This window comes from Humulus lupulus, chromosome 2 (genome assembly GCF_963169125.1).
Source record: "Humulus lupulus chromosome 2, drHumLupu1.1, whole genome shotgun sequence".
Classification (NCBI taxonomy): Eukaryota; Viridiplantae; Streptophyta; class Magnoliopsida; order Rosales; family Cannabaceae; genus Humulus; species Humulus lupulus.
The window spans coordinates 69,507,630-69,527,652 of NC_084794.1; the positions used below are offsets into that span (position 1 = coordinate 69,507,630).

A 20,023-nucleotide genomic window follows, 5' to 3' on the forward strand; every position below is an offset into this window, starting at 1 on the left:
GGAGTTGACTTGGATTTTCCTTAGAGAAGTGATTCAGCAGAAGAGGTAAGATCTAATTCATGATTTAGAGGTTTTTAATCTGCGTTTCCATGGTTGGTTGGGTGTTTTGAAGTTCTTGAGTTTCAGAAATTGAAAGTAGGAATTCCTTGAGTTTTAGGTTGAGTTTTCAGTTGAATTATGTTGTTTAAGTCATTCTAAAAGTGTTGGGATTAATTGGTTTTGAACTAGGAAGCTTTGAGATGATTTTGGGTAAGGTTTAGGTGTTGAAAATGGTGGAATTTCTGGGCACGAAGGGAAGGGCCGCGACTCTGTTCTAGAGCGCTGCGGCCCTAGGATGCAAAGGAGCCAGGGAGGCTCGGCCAGGGGTAAGCGCCGCGGCGCCCAAAGAAAGGGTCGTGGCGCATGTATTCTTTCAGGGGTGGCTTTGGTTCTATTTTAGAGTAGGGTTGCGGCTAAGCTTCAAGGGCCGCAACCCTTAGGTGCACACTTGAACATTTGGGGATTTTAAAGCACGGGAATCTAGCCTAGAGTGCTCGGGATTGATTTCACCACCGTGCTTGGTGGAATTCGGTTTCCCAAAAGTTAGGTTTGTACCCAAAAACCTATATCTGAATATTAATGGAACCCTATATCTTGGTTGTGGCTAGGTGTTAAGGCTAGGGCTCGGGAACGAATCGTGCTTGAGGAGCGTTGCTCGTAATCAGTAACCGCAAAGATCAAAGGTAAGAAAACTGCACCTGGTTGTATATCTGTACTGGGACTAAGGGTTCCTTATTATGTATGCTTGAAAGGATGGTATTATGCCATGCAAACTAATTAGTGAACCAATGGCCTAAGAGTGCCAAGGGTTACACTAGCGCACAGGGTGCGGCTTGACCACTGGTAGCCGAGGACAACTTAATATGCACTGAACTCGGTTTAAGTGGGCCGGAGTCAGTGGGGTAAATAGAGGGTGCGGCCTAAGTTGTCGGCCCTGATTATTATGTAATATGGATGTTATGAGACTTGAATGTTATAAGTGATTAATTGCATCCTTGATTCTGAATATATGCTGAATGGTTAATGTGGATTATCTGATAAAAGATCATGCTTAGTGAATTTATTATTTGTTATTATTGTGTGTGTTGCCCATTGTGTTTTCTTGCTGGGCCTTGGCTCATGGGTGCTACGTGGTGCAGGTAAAGGCAAGGGCAAACTTGATCAGCCCTGATTTGGAGAGCTCTGCGAGTGGAATGTACATGACAAGCTGCTTAGCCGCCACGGTTGAGGTTTAGGTAGGGACACGAGACCCAGAAAAGTTCATTTTGCCTTAGTATGGCTAACAAATGTCTGTATTTTGGAGAGTCTGTAATCCAACTTTTATACTCTGTTTCTTATGGGATCCCATGTATATAACTGTTTAATTATATAAAGTGAACCTTTTTAACCCTAGCTCATACATGTTTAGTGGCACGTTTTAAATTAATGACTTGATTAGCAAGTCTTGCACCTTTATAAGTACACAGTGTAGCGGTCTTGGCTATCCAGGGCGTTACAACTTGGTATCAGAGCGTCCTAGGTTTAAGGGTTCTTGAAGACCGGCAGGACATGTACATTCGCTGCTAGAGACAAGCTCAAATCAGGGTTTGGTAATGTGTATATGTGTTTATATGCTTATATGCCTGAAATGAGTTATGAATGTCGTTATTTATTGGATTAATAGGAAGCATGAGATACTGATAGGGCCTGGCCCTTGACTGTTGTGTGAGACTATTGAGGCATGTTTACTAGCATTGCTGTGCATGTAAATGAATATTTGGATGATTAATTGTACATGGTGCATGGATGAATGTCTGTTTCATAGCTATCGTGTGATGAGATTAGAGGCATGCTTATCAGCAGCCGATGCATGTGGATGGATGCCTATTGGTTGATTGTTTGTGATTGGTTATGTTCCATTGGTGGATTTTGGTGAAGTTTTTACCCTGTCATCATGGTCTGACCGCCGAGTCGTTGATTGCAGATGTACTTGGATATCTATGCGTCCAAGAAAATCTACGCGACTAGCGGACACTAGGTCTGGGACTGGGGGTGATGACCAGGGCCAGATTCCTTCGCCAGTCCCTGAGAACTGGCAGCAGTTGATGGCAGATATGCAAGCTCGATTGCAGAGCCAGGATGAACAGATTCGCCTACTGCGTCAGCAGGCTCCATTAGGGAGTGCTGCTCCTATTGTACCACCTGCAGTGGTACCGGTTGTTCAGTCTGGGGAGGTTGGGAACAGGTGGGAGCCGTTATATGAATGGTTCAGGAAGCAGCAACCTCCAATCTTTGAAGGGGAACCTGATCCACTGAAGGGTGAGCAGTGGCTGACCATGATTACTATAATTCTAGATTTCATGAGAGTAGAGGGGCATGATAGAGTGGCCTATGCCACGTATATGTTGAGAGAGGATGCCCGCATCTGGTGGGAAGTGGCATCACAGACCTGGGATGTCACTGCTTTGAGTTGGGAAGATTTCAGAGATTTGTTCAGTCAGAAATACTACAACGTTGCCGTCAGGGAACCGAAAGTTAATGAGTTCGTGAGTCTGGTGCAGGGCAATATGACTGTTACTGAATATGCCCTAAAATTTGATAGGCTTGCGAAGTTTGCACCAGATCTTGTGCCTACCGATGCTGCTAGGCAAGATCGATTTATCAGGGGGCTTAATGCTATGATAGCCTGGGATGTCAGGATCACAACGGTACCTGGAGGAACAACTTATGCCCAGGCCGTTGAGAAGGCTCTTACCGTTGAGGAAGCAGAGAATAAAATATGGAGGGATAGTGCAGTGAGGCGTGAGGGCCGCAGAGTGGTGCCTCCTTATTCAAGGACAGGTATGGGCGGAGGTCCCGAAATTAATCCTGTTATGAACAAACCGCTAACTTGCATTCAAAGATCGTCTCATGCCGAATAGCTCAAATAAATCCACATTATACTGTGGTCTTATTCATAATTCACCAACATGCATGAAAATATACAAATATGCCCTCAACGGGCCAAATTACCAAAATGCCTTTATAATGAAAAGTGGACCCATATGCATGCATTAATCATCATATAATAATATAATTCACATAGTCATGCATATAATCATTTAATAACATAATAAATCAATTATGGCCCTCCTGACCTCCTAATCAAGGCACTAAACCTTATTAGGAAATTTTGGTCATTACAACCAGACTTCCTCAAAATCCTCCAAAGAATCAACCAAACATGGATAGTGTCAAACACATGGCCCATAGGAAAATAAAAACCACAAACTCACCTATAACCAAGCCATCTGCTAACATTGAGGGTCCTTCGATTGACCCTCAACCCTTGAACGTTGCACCGCCAGAAATTCAACCAAAGGCCCGACCACATGAAGGGCCATGAGCAAAGGTACCCTAGTACATCGCTCCTCCAAGCGTCATATCGACTAGGATGGTGGCAAAGCATCCCAAGAAGTATAGGCTTCTTGGGATTACTTTAGATAAGCCTACGCCCAACCAGAAGACAAACATCCCCAGAGGTGCTTATAGCGCCTGGTCGAGGTACCATATAGAAGTAGGGGAAATTTCGCCCTTGCACGACTTTTTCTGAGGAGTAGCCAATTATTTCAAGGTCACCCCATTCCAAACAACCCCCAATGGATATAAAGTACATTTTAGCAATTTATATCCTGTATAATCACAAAAAATGCCTTGTGCCTACCCCTCACGAGATCAACTACCTGTGTAACGTCCTGGATAACCAAGACTGTTACACTGTGTATTTGAAATAGTGCTGGACTTGCTAATCAAGTCATTTGGACAAATTTGTGATCCTAAAGTCAATAATCAGGTTAGAGTTCAAAGATTTTGAACGTAGACAGTTAATTTTCATTAAAATAGATGTTTGGTACATGGGATCCCAAAAATAGGGTTTAAGAGACAAATTTACAATTTTAAAAAGTTATATACAACTAGTAGCCACTCTAATGGAAAAATACAAGTTTCAGGCTTCTGTCCTTGTACTCATCCTCGGTCGTGGCGGTCGAGTAGCTGACTGTGTACACTCCTCCCCCAGAGCTCTCTAACTCATGGTTGGTCCAATTTTCCATTGCCTTTACCTGAACCACGTAGCACTCGTGAGCCAAGGCCCAGCAAGAAAACCAAGAATAGCAAACACATGTAACGATTAGAATATTCAAACAAGCTTATCTCATTTTAACATAGAACACAGTATGAATATTCAATCAGTCAATGATAACACACAATCTCAAGTTCTAGAATATTCAGGGTTGGCACACTTAGGCCGAGTCCCTGCTGAACTAGCTGGCTCCGGCTTGCTTAGGCCGGGCTGCGCTCAGTACGCTTACTGTTAGGCTTGGCTCCCTTAGGCCGGTCATTCATGTATATCACATTAATCTTACCAACACATAGTACAAGAAATCAACAATTGGGAAATCTCAGTCCCATTCATAACCACACAAGGGTGCAGTTTTCTTACCTTGAATTCTGAGCGGAGGATATCGAACGGTCCCGAGCACGACCCTTAGTCCTGAGCCTTGGTGACAAACTGTAACGCCCTGGTTACCCCAGAATAGTTACAGTGATCGATGAACCAGAAATTTGACTCGCTACCCGAGTCCTTTGGTTAAAAACGTGCATCTAAGTGTTATTAACAGGCTAAGGTGGAAAACCAATAAAAAGGAAAGGATATATTTTATTAAATACATAAAACTGTTCATGGGCCCATAAAATCTTTTACAAGTTATTTACAACTCAAAATGGTCATTATTGTTTCAAATTTACAAACCCGCCGATCTAAGCGGCAAAAACAGGGTAAACCCCCTAGTTCCTCTGAGAACTCCTTGGCCGTGGTGGTCAAGCGACCGCATATGTACACATCACCACCTAAGCTCTCCACACAAGGCTGGGTGAGATTTTCTTTCCTTTTACCTGCACCACATAGCACCCATGAGCCAAGGCCCAGCAAGAAAACATAATATAACATTAACAATGATCATAATAATCATTCAGGACTTTCAGTCCAAAACAGATGTGTGACAGTCACAAAAGTCACTAAGTTGGGTATAGTTCGCTTTAGCCTTGTGACGATAGGGTCACTGGGGCTTAACAGATAAGTGAACCTTTCACTAGCTTAAACAGGATAGGTGCATGATGACTAGTCACCAACATAACCTTCCGCATGACTCTAGAGTCATAACTATGGAACTCTGTTCCTTAGCCATGTGACAAGCAATCACCTAGGGTTTTGGCCCTGGCTCTGAGTAACTAGTCTTAGACTAGCCAAGCACTTATAAGTTTCATCGACCTTAGGGTCGGTCCAACGGTAATTCCTTAAAGTCATTCAATGCTGATATCGATTAGATCTAATCTTCATTCGGCCTTGCGTTCAGGACGCTTATGCCATTTCTGACTCTTAGGTCAGTGTCCCTGACTAGTCTGTGCCATATACAAGTAACCAATATTTGCTAGCATTTTATATGCAATCAATGTCCACATTTATCAACCAACATGCCTCAACAACAATCATGCATGTCACATACACAGGGTGCAGTTTTCTTACCTCTGATTCGAGCGAGAATGAATAAAAGAACGACCCTTGAGAACGATCTGACTTTTAGTCCTTTAGCAGTCACCTAGTCATAACCAAATATAAGATACCATCAATAAAATGAACATCAAAGGTTCCCAAACCAAGATCTAGCCTCCGAGACATCAATCCCCACTAATCCGGGTAGTAGGAACCATCCCGAGGCCTAAAACCAAGTTCCCGGGGCCAAAACACTCAAACATGGTCAAACCTACTCAAGGGCTGTGGCCCTAACACCTTGGGCCGCGACGCCCCACACCTAGGGCCGTGGCGCCCAGCAAAGGCAAAATCGCTCCACTTGCTTCTTCGAGCTAGGGCCGTGGCGCCCAAGAACAGGGCCGCGGCCCCTAACCCAGAGCCATCACCAAACACGTTCTCCTTCATCCTAAGCCCTCCAAAAACATACCTAAACACTTACAAATCATCAAATCAAAGTTCCCAAGCTTCCCAATGATCCAAAACCATCAAATCCCGAGGCTCAATTGAACCAAAAACTCAACGATTCACAAAAGCCAATTCTAAGCTTAGAAACTCTAAAAACTCAAAACTTAAAACTTAGATTACCTTTGATTGGGTTGTTTCTCATCAATTACTTCGGTCAAGAAGCTTCTAATCTTTCCTAGGATCGCTATGCCTCGATCCTCGCTTAATTTTGACTCCTAGAACTCGAGATTTCTTCGAAAGTGCTCCGAACGGTAAAATGAACTAACGGGAAGAGAACGAGAGGTTTTCTAACGTACGGTTCTATCTGACAAGCTACTTCAAGCTTAAGTAACCTCAAATAAAACCTAGTGCTTGGGGTCCCAAAAACACCCCCGGGGACATTATAGTCAAAACTCCCAGAAGTTCCTCCTAATCTCAATAACTCCCAATTTATCATCAAATAACATTCTCATAATTCAATATCCCAACAAAAGACCCCCGTTATGACAAAACCGCTAATTTATAATATAAGACCGTCTCATACCGAATAGCTCGAATATATCTCCATAATAATGGGATCTCATTCACAAATCACAATATGCACCCCAACATACAAATATGCCCTCAACAAGCCAAATTACCAATATATCATTCTAATCAAATGTGGACCCACATACATGCATATAACATCATATTATAATATAATTCACATAAACATGCATTTATTCATTTAATGGCATAATTAAACAATTATGGCCCTCCCGGCCTACTAATCCAGCCATTAAACCGCATTAAGGATTTTGGGGCATTACACAGACCTAATTATAGTGGCCAATGGGTAATAATCAACTTCTAATCCAAATAAAGGAGACAAAAACTAGCTTCTGGGGCCTCAATTTCTACTAAACTGGGTAGTAGAAATCATCCCTAGTGCCTAGGTTCGAACGCCCGAGCCTTACCAAATCTAGAAACCATCTTAAGGAAAAAATCACTAGGCGGGCCTCGAATTGATGCTAAGGGTCGTGGCGCGCCCCCAAAGTCAGAGAGCCATCTTCAAGTTTCAAGGGGAGGCGGGCCATGACTTGCCCCCTAGAGTCTCAGCGCCCCCCCAAATCAGAGAGCTACCCAGGGCCCTCTGGGCACACTGGCAGCGGTGCCCCTAAGCTGGGTCATGGCGCGCCCCCACGAACCCAGAATTTCTGGGTTTATTCCACCACTTTCCATCCAGAACTTCTAAGATATAAGCCTAACAAACTCCAACCACAATCATTACTCAGCTATGAGTTTAAGATTTTTAATCACCCAATTTAAACACAAGAACTACAACAATAAAACTAAAGCTAACACACTAATTCAACAATAATTTATTACCCAGAAACCCAGTCCAATTCCACCCAAATAACCAGAATTCCTTAACATAATTAAGGACAAGAACTTACCTCGATTGCTTGTTGAATACCCACAAGCTTCCTGCTTCTACCAGCCTCAAGTTCCTAATCCTTAAGCTTCAAATTAAGGTTTTCCCCAGCTTAGCCTAGGTCGTTCCCCTTCACTTTTTTTAGCTACTCAATTTTCAATCACAAGAGAGAGAGAGAGAGAGGGAGAATGTAATAACCCAAAATCACTATTAAGGCTTAGGGGCCTTGATTAGCGCGCCGAGAGGGCATAATTGGTATATGTGTGATTAAATGGTTAAATGCATGATAATGTGGCATGCATGATTAATATGATTATATGATTATGTGACATGAAAATTTGTGAGTATTGGATATGCATGTAGGCCATTTTTTGCTTATAAGGGCATAATTATAATTTTGGCCCGTTGATGGCATAAATGTGATTATATGTGATAATTTGTTGAGACTACATTATTATGTGGATATATTTGCAACATATGACTCGAGACGGTCCTAGTGGGCGGATTGGCGAAATAGTCACAACGGGGTTTAATACCCGACTATGGGGAGCCTGGGGGTATTTGGAAGAAAATTTAGTGGATATTTTGGGAATTATGAATATGGAATATGTATTTGGTGATTAATTGGCTACGATGAGATTAATTGGCTAATGGTAGGAACACTTGAGGAATTAGCGGGAACTGGGGGAAAATGACTATTTTACCCTTAGAATAATTAAAAATTTAATTATAACAAGGAGGGGCATAATGGTCATTTTTTAGGCAGGGGATAGGTTTAGCAATCCTTAGGAATAACTGAGAAAGTGGTGGAATTCTTTTTAGCTCTCTTCTTTTCTCTCACGATTTCTCCCATCTATCTCTTGTGCTTGGATTGTTGAAGGAAAATTGAAGGGAAAGGCTTATTCTAGGCTGGGAAGTCTTGAGGAATTGAAGTTATTCATCCAGAAAGTTCAGCTGGGAACTTAGGAGAATTAAGCTCAAGAACTGAAGGTGGTGGCTGAGGGTTTAGCAGCTAATTGAGGTAAGCTTTAGACTCTAAATTTGTTGAAGTATTGGATTGTTAGGGTAGAATTTAAGCTGAGTAATTGGGTAATGAATTGTGCTGGAATGGGGTATTATTTTTAGTATAATTGTTAGGAATTTCATGGTTAAAATATGTGAATTAAGGTTGTAAAGTCATGGCTAATTTGGTCTGATTGGGAAGGTTTGTTAAGGTGAAGTTCTAGAAAATTAGTTGGGAGGAACATGAGAAAAACCCATAATTTCTGGGTTCGAAGAGGGCGCATGTGCCCAGAACGGCCTGGGTTGGCCTTTGACTTGGGGCGCGCCACGACCCTAGGAGGCAAGTCGCAACCCGCCTTCCCTCTGGCTTGGGGTTCTCCTTTTTGACTTGGGGGCAAGTCGCGACCCACTAAGCCCAGTTGCGACCTGCCTAGAGATTTTAGCCTTAGAGTGGTTTCTAGAAAAGGTAAGGCTCGGGGGTTTGAACGTAGGCGTTCGAGACAATTTCTACTACTCGGTTTAGTAGGCATTGAGGTCCTGGAGGCTAGCTTTTTTCTCCTAAGCTTTTATTTGGATTGGAAGTTAACAATTACCAATTGGACACTGTGACTAGGTTTATCGCCAAGGCTTGGGGCTAAGGATCGTGCTCGGAACCATTCAGTTATCTCTGTTCATAATTAAAGGTAAGAAAACTACACCTTTGAATGGTTATAACGGGACTGAGTTTCCCAATACTTGAACATGTATATTGTATGGCTAAATGAATGATTTGACATGTGAAAATGAATGGCCTAAGAAAGCCGGGGGCTGAGAATTTTCGCACAGGACGCGGCTCAGCCATTGTGAGCCAAGGTCAGCTAGATAAACACTAGACTCGACCTAAGTGAGCCAGAGTCAGTGGATTAAACAAAGGCTGCGGCCTAAGGGTGTTGACCCAGAGTATTGCATATTAACTGAGTTAAACTATAGAATGTAAATGTTTGCTGTTGTTAGTTTGATGCTATGGCTTGTTGAATATCTGGATAACTGTCTTACGAATTGATTGATTATCATCATTGATTATGTTATACTGTTATGGTTTTCTTGCTGGGCCTTGGCTCACGGTTGCTACATGGTGTAGGTAAAGGCAAGGGTAAAGTGGATCAACCATGAGTTGGAGAGCTATGAGGGCGAGGTGTACATTGTCAGCTGCTCGTCTGCCACAACCGAGGGATTGTATAGGGACAGAACCTAAATGTGTATTTTGCCATAGAGTGGCCTCTGAATAGTATATACTTTTGAGAATTGTTAAGTAATTTTGTAAACCTTGTTTTTTTTTTTTGGGATCCCATGTACCAAAATTTATTTTAATGAAAATCAACTATTTATGATCAAAATATTTTAACCCTAACCTGACTATGACTTTAGGATCACATTTGACTAAAATGACTTGATTAGTAAGTCTTGCAATATTTTAAATACATAGTGTAACGGTCTTGGTTATCCAGGGTGTTATAACTTGGTATCAGAGCCGTCTAGGTTTAAGGGTTCCTGAAGACTGGCTGGACATGTACACTCGTCGCTAAAGACAAGCTCGACGCAGGGTTTGGTAATTGCATACATGTGATTATATGCTTAAGTGCTTGAATGAAATATAAATGCTTTACTACATGATTAATAGGGAGCATGAGATACTGATAGGGCCTGACCCTTGACTGTTGTGTGACGATAATAAGGCGTGCTTATTAGCATTGCTATTGCGTGTGAGTGAATATTTGAATGAATATTTGCATCTTGATTGCTTGTGGTTGGTTGAGTTTCGATGGTGGATCATGGAAAGATTGTTGCCCTGTCATCATTGTTTGACCACCGAGTCATTGATTGCAGATAAACTTGGATAGCTATGCATCCAAGGCGACCTATATGGCTAGCAAGCACAGGGTATGAGGCTAGAGATGATGACCAGGGCCAGAACCCTCTGCCAGTCCCTGAGATCTGGCAGCATAAACTTGCAGACATACAAGCTCGGTTACAGAGTCAGGAGGAGAAAATTCGCTTACTAAGATAGCAGGCTCCGTCAGGGAGTGCTGCACCTATTATGCCACCTATTGTGGTACCAGTTGTACAGACACGTGAGGTTGGGAACAAGTGGGAGCCACTGTATGAGCGATTCAGGAGACAACATCCTCCAACCTTCAAGGGAGGACTAGTTCCACTGAAGGTCGAACAGTAGATGAGTATGATTACTTCTATTCTAGATTTCAGGAAGGTGGAAGGTAATGATAGGGTGGCCTGTGCCACCTATATGCTGTGGGAGGATGCCCGTATCTGGTGGGAAGTGGCATCACATACCAGGGATGTTTCTACTCACAGTTGGGATGTGTTTAGAGATTATTCAGCCAGAAGTACTATAAAATTGCTGTCAGGGCGGCAAAAGTGAATGATTTTGTGGGGTTAGTACAGGGTAACATGATAGTTACAGAGTACGCCCTGAAATTTGATAGGCTTGCGAAGTTTGCACAAGATTTAGTGCCTACTTATGTAGCCAAACATGACAGATTTATTAGAGGGCTTAATGCTATGATAGCCCGAGATGTGAGAATTACAATAGTACTTGGTAGGACGACTTATGCCTACGCTGTTGAGAAGGCTATTACTGCCGAGGAGGCAGAGAATAAAATCTGGAGGGAGAACACTGCGAGACGATGTAACGATCTTGGTTATCCAGGGCGTTACAGAGAAAATCATGAAGGGGAAGGAAAATTAGAACTGAGAGTTTCTACCACTTTCTAAGTTAATCCTTAGGATTTTACTAAGTTTATCCCCTGCTTAAACAAATGACTTCTTTGCCCCTTTAAGCTTATTGGTTCACTAAGGGTACCAAGGGTAAAATGGTCATTCCGTTCCCGGTTCCCGCAAATTCCTCAAGTGTTCCTAATATTTTCCAATTAATCCCGCCACGTCCAATTAATTACCAATTATTTACTCAATATCTTATAAATCCCAAAATATTCACTAAATTCCCAAAAATACCCCAGGCTCCCCCGAGCTGGGTATTTAAACCCTGCTATGACTATTTCGCTAATCCGCTCACTAAGACCGTCTCGAGCCATGTACTGAAAATATATCAACATAATAATGTGGTCACAACAATTTATTACATATAATGAAATTTATGCCCTCAACGGGCCAAAATTACAAATATTCCCTTACAAGCTATAAAGGGCCCACATGCATATCTAATACTCATAAACATGCATATAACATATTCATATAATCATATTAATCATACGTGCCACATAATCGTGCATTTAACCATTAAAACATCCATATACCAATTATGCACTCCCGGCATGCTAATCAAGGCCCTTAAGCCTCATTATTGATTTTGGGTCGTTACAGTTGTCCCCTCCTACTGAGAATTTCACCCTCAAAATTTTACCTGAAAAACTCAGGATACTGATCCCGCATCGATGACCCAAGCTCCTAGGTCGCTTCCTCGACCCTGCTATTCCTCCACAATACTTTGACTAGAGGAACTGTCTTGTTCCGCAGAACCTTGTCTTTTCTGTCTAAGTCCTGAACTGGTCACTCCTCATAAGACAAATATGTCTGCAATTCTAAGTCATCGTACTTCAATACACGAGTCATATTTGAAACGTTCTTCCGAAGCATAGAAATGTGAAATACATCATGAACTCTTGACAATGACCTTGGCAGAGCCAATCTATAGGCCACCTGCCCGATCCTCTCCAGGATCTCAAATGGTCCTATGAATTTGGGGCTCAGCTTACCCTTTTTTCCAAACCTTCTCACACCTCGTAGTGGTGAGACTCTCAGAAACATGTGGTCCCCTACGTAGAACTCCACGTCCCTACGCTTAGAATCAGCGTAGCTTTTTTGTCTGCTCTGCGAAGCGAGCATTCGAGCTCAGATCTGCTCAATAGCTTAATTAGTCTTTTGAACCATCTTTCGCCCCAAATAATTCCTCTCATCCCAATGAATGGGCGATCTAATCCTCCTCCCATATAACATATCATATGGAGCTACTCCAATCATTGATTAATAACTGTTGTTGTATGAAAACTCAATCAATGGAACATACTTACTCTAAGACCCCTCAAAGTCTATCACACACGCCCTGAGCATGTCCTCCAATACCTGAATCATCCTCTAAGACTGTCCATCAGTTTGAGGATGAAAGGCTGTACTGAATTTCAGCTGAGTCCCCATAGCCTTCTGCAAACTACACCAAAACTTGGAGGTAAATATAAGAACCCAATCCGATACTATAGACTTGGGTACCCCATGAAGATGTGTGATCTCCCTCACGTACAACTCCGCATACTGATCCACAGTATAGGTCGTCTTCACTGGAAGAAAGAAAGCTGACTTGGTGTATCTATCTACTATCACCTCCATTGTAATGTCTTCCCATTTCCACTTGGGAATACCCAAAGGTTGTAGCAACCCCGCTGGTCGTTGATGCTCATCCTTCACCTGCTGACAGGTCAAACACTTGGCCAGGTACTCCACTACATCCTTTTTCATCCCAGGCCACCAATATAACGTACGTACACCCTGATACATCTTTGTGGTGCATGGATGGAGTGAGTATGGTGTAGTATGGAATTCATCTAATATGTCTCGTCTAATACCCAAATCTGTCAGGACACAAATTCGACCCTTATACCGTAATAACCCTGTCTCTGAAATAGAATAATCCTTAGCTATCCAACCTAGGACATTCCCTCTAGCCTCCTGCAACTGCGCATCATCCATCTGACCCTCTCTTATCCTCTCCAAGAGGGTAGACTGTGAGGTAATATTTGCCAACCGGCCCACAACCAACTCTATCCTTACTCTAGTCATCTCCTCTGCCAATTATCTCAATATCTGTGCTGAGCTAAACAATTGTCCCGGGCCCCTCTAGCTCAATGCGTCCGCCACTACATTGGTTTTCCTTGGGTGATAATGGATATCACAATCATAGTCCTTTACTAACTCTAGCCAATGCCTCTGTCTCATATTCAGGTCCTTCTGGGTGAAGAAGTACTTCAAACTCTTATGATCGGTGTATATCTCGCACTTTTCCCCATACAAGTAGTGTCTCCAAACTTTTAGTGTGAATACCACTGTCATGGGTAGGGTACCGCTGCTTATACTCCTTCAGTTGCCATGAAACATAAGCAATAACCTTTTTATTCTACATCAACACACAACCCAATCCTAACCTCGATGCATCACAGTATACAACAAATCTCCTTCCCTCCGATGGAAGACTCAACACCGGAGCAGTAATCAATCATCCCTTCAATTCTTGGAAGCTATTCTCACACTTATTTGACTAGATGAACTTCAAATTCTTCAGTGTCAATTATGTCATCGGTGCAACAATACTCGAGAATCCTTCCACGAACCGTATATAATATCCGGCTAATCCAAGGAAGCTCCTAACCTCTGAGGTGTTCCTTGGCCTCGGCCAATCTCTCACTGCCTTTATCTTTGCTGGATCTACCTTAATCCCAAATTCACCCACAATATGTCCAAGGAATGTCACTTCTGGTAGCCAAAACTCGCACTTCTTAAACTTGTCATACAACCGATGTTCTCTCAATCTCTACAAGACCTGTCAGTGATGATGTTCATACTCTGCCTCTAAACTGGAGTAAACCAAGATGTCTTTGATGAAGATAATAACAAACTGATCCAAGAAGTCCTTGAACACCTTGTTCATAAAATCCATGAATGCTGCTGGGGCATTGGTCAAACCAAATGAGCCTAAAAGTAGGGCCACAACTTTGTTGATGCTAGTATTAAGCAGTAAGCCAATTTCTCTATTGTTGGATATCGTAATTCTGCTCCCACTAGCCTATTACTTATGTTGTATACTGCCATTTGAATGTTGTCTTCCTCCCTGATCAAAATAACACTAGCAACATACTCTGTTCTGGCTAAGTAGATGTACAAAGTTTCTCCTTCGACCGGCTTGAATAGAATGCGTGGTCGCGACATATGGGCCTTAAGTGCCTGAAAAGCCTGTTCAGACTCTTCTGTCCACTCAAACTTTTTGTTTCCTCTAAGTAGATTAAAAAATGAGATGCACTTGTCGTAGACTTAGAATGAATTTACTAGAAGCTGCGATTCTCCCTGTCAGGCTTTGTACATCTTTAACTTTGGCTGGTGATTGCATCTCGATTAGTGCTCGAATATTTTCGGGATTGGCTTTGATTCCTCATGAGTACACTATGAATCCCAAAAAATTTCCTGATCCAACTCCAAAGGAACACGTAAGAGGATTAAGCTTCATCTGATATTTGTTCAAGATGTTGTAGCATTCCTGCAGGTCCTTGATGTGTTCACCAGCTTTTCTCAACTTAACCAGAATATCGTCGACGTAAACCTCCATGTTATTGCCGATCAGATCTTTGAACATGTTGTTTACTAGTCGTAGGTAAGTCGCACAGGCGTTTTTCAAACCGTAGGGCATTACTTTGTAGCAAAAAAGCCCCGTATCTGTTTGAAAGCTAGTGTGTTCTTCATCAAGTGGATTCATACTAATTTGATTATAGTCGGAGTATGTATTAATGAATGACCAAATTCCATATCCTGATGTAACATCGACCAGCTAGTCGATTCTTGGAAGTGGGAAACAATCCTTCAGGCAGACATTATTAAGGTCTGTGAAATCCACGTACGTTCTCCACTTACCATTTGGTTTAGGAACTAGTACGAGATTAGAGACTCAAGATGGATAAAACGCTACCCTAATCCGTTTTCCTTCAGCTTCTTGACTTCTTCCTTTAAGGCTTTCGACCTGTCCTTGTCGAGCAACCTTCTTTTTTGTTGACTGGTGGGTGGTTTTTGTCTATATTATGGACATGGCTGATAACTACTGGGTCTATCCCAACCATGTATTTATGAGACCACGTAAAGACCTCCTGGTGTTTCCTAAAAAACTCCACCATCTCTTTTTTTATTGTTGTCTCTAACTTTTTACCGACTTTCACAACTCTGGTTGGATCTTTTTCTTCTAGCTGGACCTCCTCGAGGTCTTCCATGAGTCCAATGCTTTCTTCAAAATCCCCAAACCGAGGATCTTTGTCCCTATCCTCACTTTGAGCATTGCCCTATTTGGTGACTAGATCACCTGATCGGGCTTGTGACTCGTTTACCACCAGTAACCTTTTTTCTGCTGTGCACCCCGATCTGCCTCTTCTTGCCGTTGTGATCGAGGAGTTGTAACATTCTTTGAATTCTCGCTGATTTCCCAATGCGCACCCAACTTCTGCATCGGTTGGAAACTTCATGGCCAGATGCCAGACTGAAGTTACTACTCGCAGATCTACCAGGATAGGTTTTCCAATCACGGCGTTGTACGCGGATGGACAATCAACAACTATAAAACTGGTGAGTAATGTTATGTTTGTGGGTGCTGTTCCTGTTGTGACCGGGAGTTTGATTGACCTTGCTGGTGCTAGCCCTCGCCAGAGATACTATAGATGGTCTGGTTGCTTAGTTCTAAATCTTGCACTGGTAGTTTCATTCATTCCAGTGAAGACTTGTATGGAATATTTACTGAGCTTCCAGTATCCACCAATACTCGTTTCACCATCATGTTGGCGATAGGTTTGTCTACGACCAAAGGATCTGAGTAGGGGAATCAGACATGTTGTGCGTCCATGTCAGAGAAATTTATTAACCCTTCCTTTCTTCGAGCCTTTTTTGGAGTTCGTTGCTCGACGTTTAACATTTCTATGTCCTAATCCGGACGTAGGGTTCTGGCATATCTCTCTCTTGCTTTACCACCATCACTAGATATATATGGTCCCCCACAGATGGTTAGCAAAGTACCAGCGACTGGAGCTGGCTGCAGAGGAGGCGAGCGTTGGCGTACAGGTGCCTGCTCGTTGCCTCCATTAGCTCCTTGCTAGGAATTTCCCCTGCTCGTACATATCTTCTCAGATGTCCCTGTCGGATAAGGAACTCGATCTCATCCTTAAGCTGGTTACAATCGTTGGTATCATGGCCATAGTCATTGTGGAAACGATAAAACTTGGTGTGTCCTTCTTGGATATGTCTTTCCTGATTGGGGATGGTTGCCTAAAGGGAATTATGGTATGTGTAATATCCAATATTTTTATTATAAATCAAAGTTTTAATTCATAAAATGTACAAGTTTACAAATTTAAGAAATAGTAATGGAAAAATAGTGTTTAAAATATGATTTTATGTTTTTAATGAGATTAAAGAGAGAGAAACTTGAGTAGTCAAGTATTGGACCCAAATGTCATATAATTTTAATTGGGGATTTTTATAAAATTAAGAAAGTTTTGCTAAAGGGCTAATTTGAAAAGAATTTTAGTATTTTGGGTCCAACTGTAATTTTAAAAATAATTTAGAAAAAAAAAAGAAAAGAAAAGAAAAGGCTTCAGCCTTTCTTTTTTTACCCGAGTCTCTCTCTCTCTCTCTCTCTCTCTCCTCTGCGTATTACTGTTTCCGACGACGCAGGAGTACTTTCCGGCCACCATTTTTAGCCACGCTGCGGACCGTTGGATTCAGAGGCCTCCGAACTATCGACCCACGCGGGAATCTAGAGCTCACTCGCCGATTAAACGCCTCAACCACTCAATTTAAGTTCGGCCACCCCGCGACTTCAAAGTTGCGATTCGGCCACCTCGGGCATCCGTTTGCCGATCCGTCACCACCATCGTGTTCCTCGTGTTGTGGGCTTCAAAACCCAATAACTTGTTCCTACATCTACCATAGTTGGGTGGTGGGCCCACCACGAGCCACCGCGATCCACCGTAGACCGACGGTCGAAACTTAGTGTTCGGGGTTTTGAAGTACGTTTTGAGTCTCAGAAAATCATCGTTTGACTTGTTGTGGAACCCGATCACTTTGGTATAATTTCTTTTACCTATATATTGTGATTTAATTGTGATTGATTAGAGTGATTGTTATTATGTGTATTTATAGTATATAATTATATATTATTGATATATGGAATATTTTTCTGTAATTATACTGGCTGTCTGGAATTATATATATTATTGATATATGGAATATTTGATACAGGTTTTGATTTTTGGAATTGTCCACTTTATAGCCGTTGTGCTGTCCAATTTTCTAGAAAATATTAGATATTAAATAAAGTATAAAAATACATATTTAATTGATTTTATATTAATATGGAAATTATTATGATTAAGTAATTTTAATTATTATTGTTATTATTTTGTTAAGTAAATCAAGAATATAGTTTCATACATATATATGTATATATATATAAAAAGTGTGATTTATAGTAAACATGTTATTTAACAATTATTCTTATATATTAATATTTTGTTAATATTTGAATATTAAAATAATATCAATATTAGTTTCTTACAGTTATTGATATTTGTAAGACCAGTGAATTTTGGATAAAGTATATTTATTATATCACTGGAATTGATATTATGACTAATTAATAATAATATAAATATTTATATTTATATTATTATCATTATACTGATTATTACAATTTTATGTTAAAAATATGATTTCTTTTACAAAATGACTATTGGAATATATACATTCGTATACGTATTGTTATTGAAGTATTTTGTTATGAATATTGAAATAAGTTTATTTATAGACGATAATTATTATTATTGTTGGGATTATTATTATTATTATTATTATTATTATTATTATTATTATTATTATTATTATCATCATAAGAGTACATTATCTTATGAGCAAGGTTTAAAGCATGGTTTTATATGAAGAGTGCTTTGCATTACGTTGATAATAATTATTATTATCATTTATATAGTTTCTGGTATTGTTAATATACACTATCAATAGTGTATATTTACAGATTTGATAGAATTTAATAAATTATGTGTCTTGAATAGGATTTGTATGGATTTAATTGATTGACTCTTGGTGAGCCGTTTTAAAATAAGCTAAGGACCTAAGGTAAGTAAATCTCACATTTTGTGCTTAAGTGTAAGATGCATGACTACATTGATTGTGTACATCTGATGAGTTAAGTATGATATGATGATGATGCATATGATAAGTATGTGAGAAATGGTTATATGAACACCATAAGGGTGTTGTGTGATATGTAATTGATGAATTCCGTGATATGTGAAAGATGTCTTACTTGGTTAAGAATGACATGAATTATGTGCAAGTATGTGTTCTTATGTTGATGGATATGTGGATTACTCTATGTTCATGATTTGTTATATGTTATGATATATGAAGCGTTTAAGTTTTTAGGCTGGAAACCTTAGACCTGAGCCATAGCTCTACGTTAAGGTATAACAACGCCACCAACCCAAAGCTTCATGTATTATGACTAAAGATGTTTTGAGTTATATGAAATGTGATACAATGCCTTGATTGAATACCATCAACATGAGTCATGAACATGAACATTGGCATTTCAGCATCAGCATGTATGCATGGCATGTACAGTTATGTGATACATTATTATGTGATATAAGACCATGCATATGAATATGAGAAAAGTTATGAAATGCCTTGAAAAGTTTTATGTAAAGTTAAACATTTTAATGACACAAGGCTTAAGCAAAGTGATAATAAGATGTTAAAAAGGGTGCCACTGTTTCGATGAAGAAATCAAGTAAGTTCAGTAAAGAAGACGGAGGTCTATTATGGCTTATAGTGGCCGTCCACTAGTGTGGGCTAGGTCAGAGTTGACCATTCAGATATGTTTGCCATGTTCCCGTCTTTCTCCTCCATATGTGTAATAAGTATGGCAGCTATGGCAACGATGAAATGAGTGTTATGATGAGCCTAGCTGAGATGATGGCTAGCCGGAGGAGAACCCATGGGATTCTATATGATATATGTTATAAGCCCTGCAGGCATTTGCCGAATCAAACAGTGTGCACAAGTGAAATCGGGCCCATAAAAACGTGAAACTAAAAGAAAGAGCATAAAAGTAAAGTTTGAAAGTGCATGAGCAATAAATGAAATGCATAAGTATATAAGTCAGCATATTAGTATATGTGCACTACAAACTCACGACATTCATGTGTATGTGTATGCATGAGATTTACTTACTGAGCGTTAGCTCATTATGTTATTTTCCAACATTTTTCCAGGTGTGGCTTTAGCTGTTGAGCAACTTGTGGAGCACGGACTCAGTAGCAATACAATAATGGTTTAGAGTTTTCATATGGCTGCCTTAAATTTAAAGTATTCATACGTGTAATAATTTCTTCTAATAAGTTTATATAAAAGTTTTAAATTTTTCTGTATTTCTTCGTATCATTTTATTTAATTCTTTTGGTCAAGTGCCTTACATACTCGTAAACCCTAGAATTACGAGTATGTGGCAGACGTACCCTACCTTAGGGACGTTACAGTATGACTGGCCTGATATACTTCAGATCGAATATCGACCAGGACTGTATAGTTGGTGAACCTCAGCTTGTATCTGTTCTATTTAGGGCACTTGTTATCAGACATCGCATGCTCAGTGTTTCCCCTTTTTCTTCAATTATTATTATTATTATTGTCATTGTTACCGATGGATTTGCTAGACCCACCGACGACTTTGGTCGTCT

General features: G+C 40.7%; 1 long non-coding RNA gene across 1 annotated transcript; it reads left to right on the plus strand.

The window, feature by feature from the left end:
• The first annotated feature begins 16,902 nt into the window (after positions 1–16,902).
• LOC133816091 (uncharacterized) lies at positions 16,903–19,658 on the plus strand. Its single transcript, XR_009885008.1, has 3 exons — positions 16,903–17,333; positions 18,335–18,398; positions 19,559–19,658. It is a non-coding gene; the product is annotated as an uncharacterized LOC133816091 (long non-coding RNA).
• The last annotated feature ends 365 nt before the right edge of the window (positions 19,659–20,023 follow it).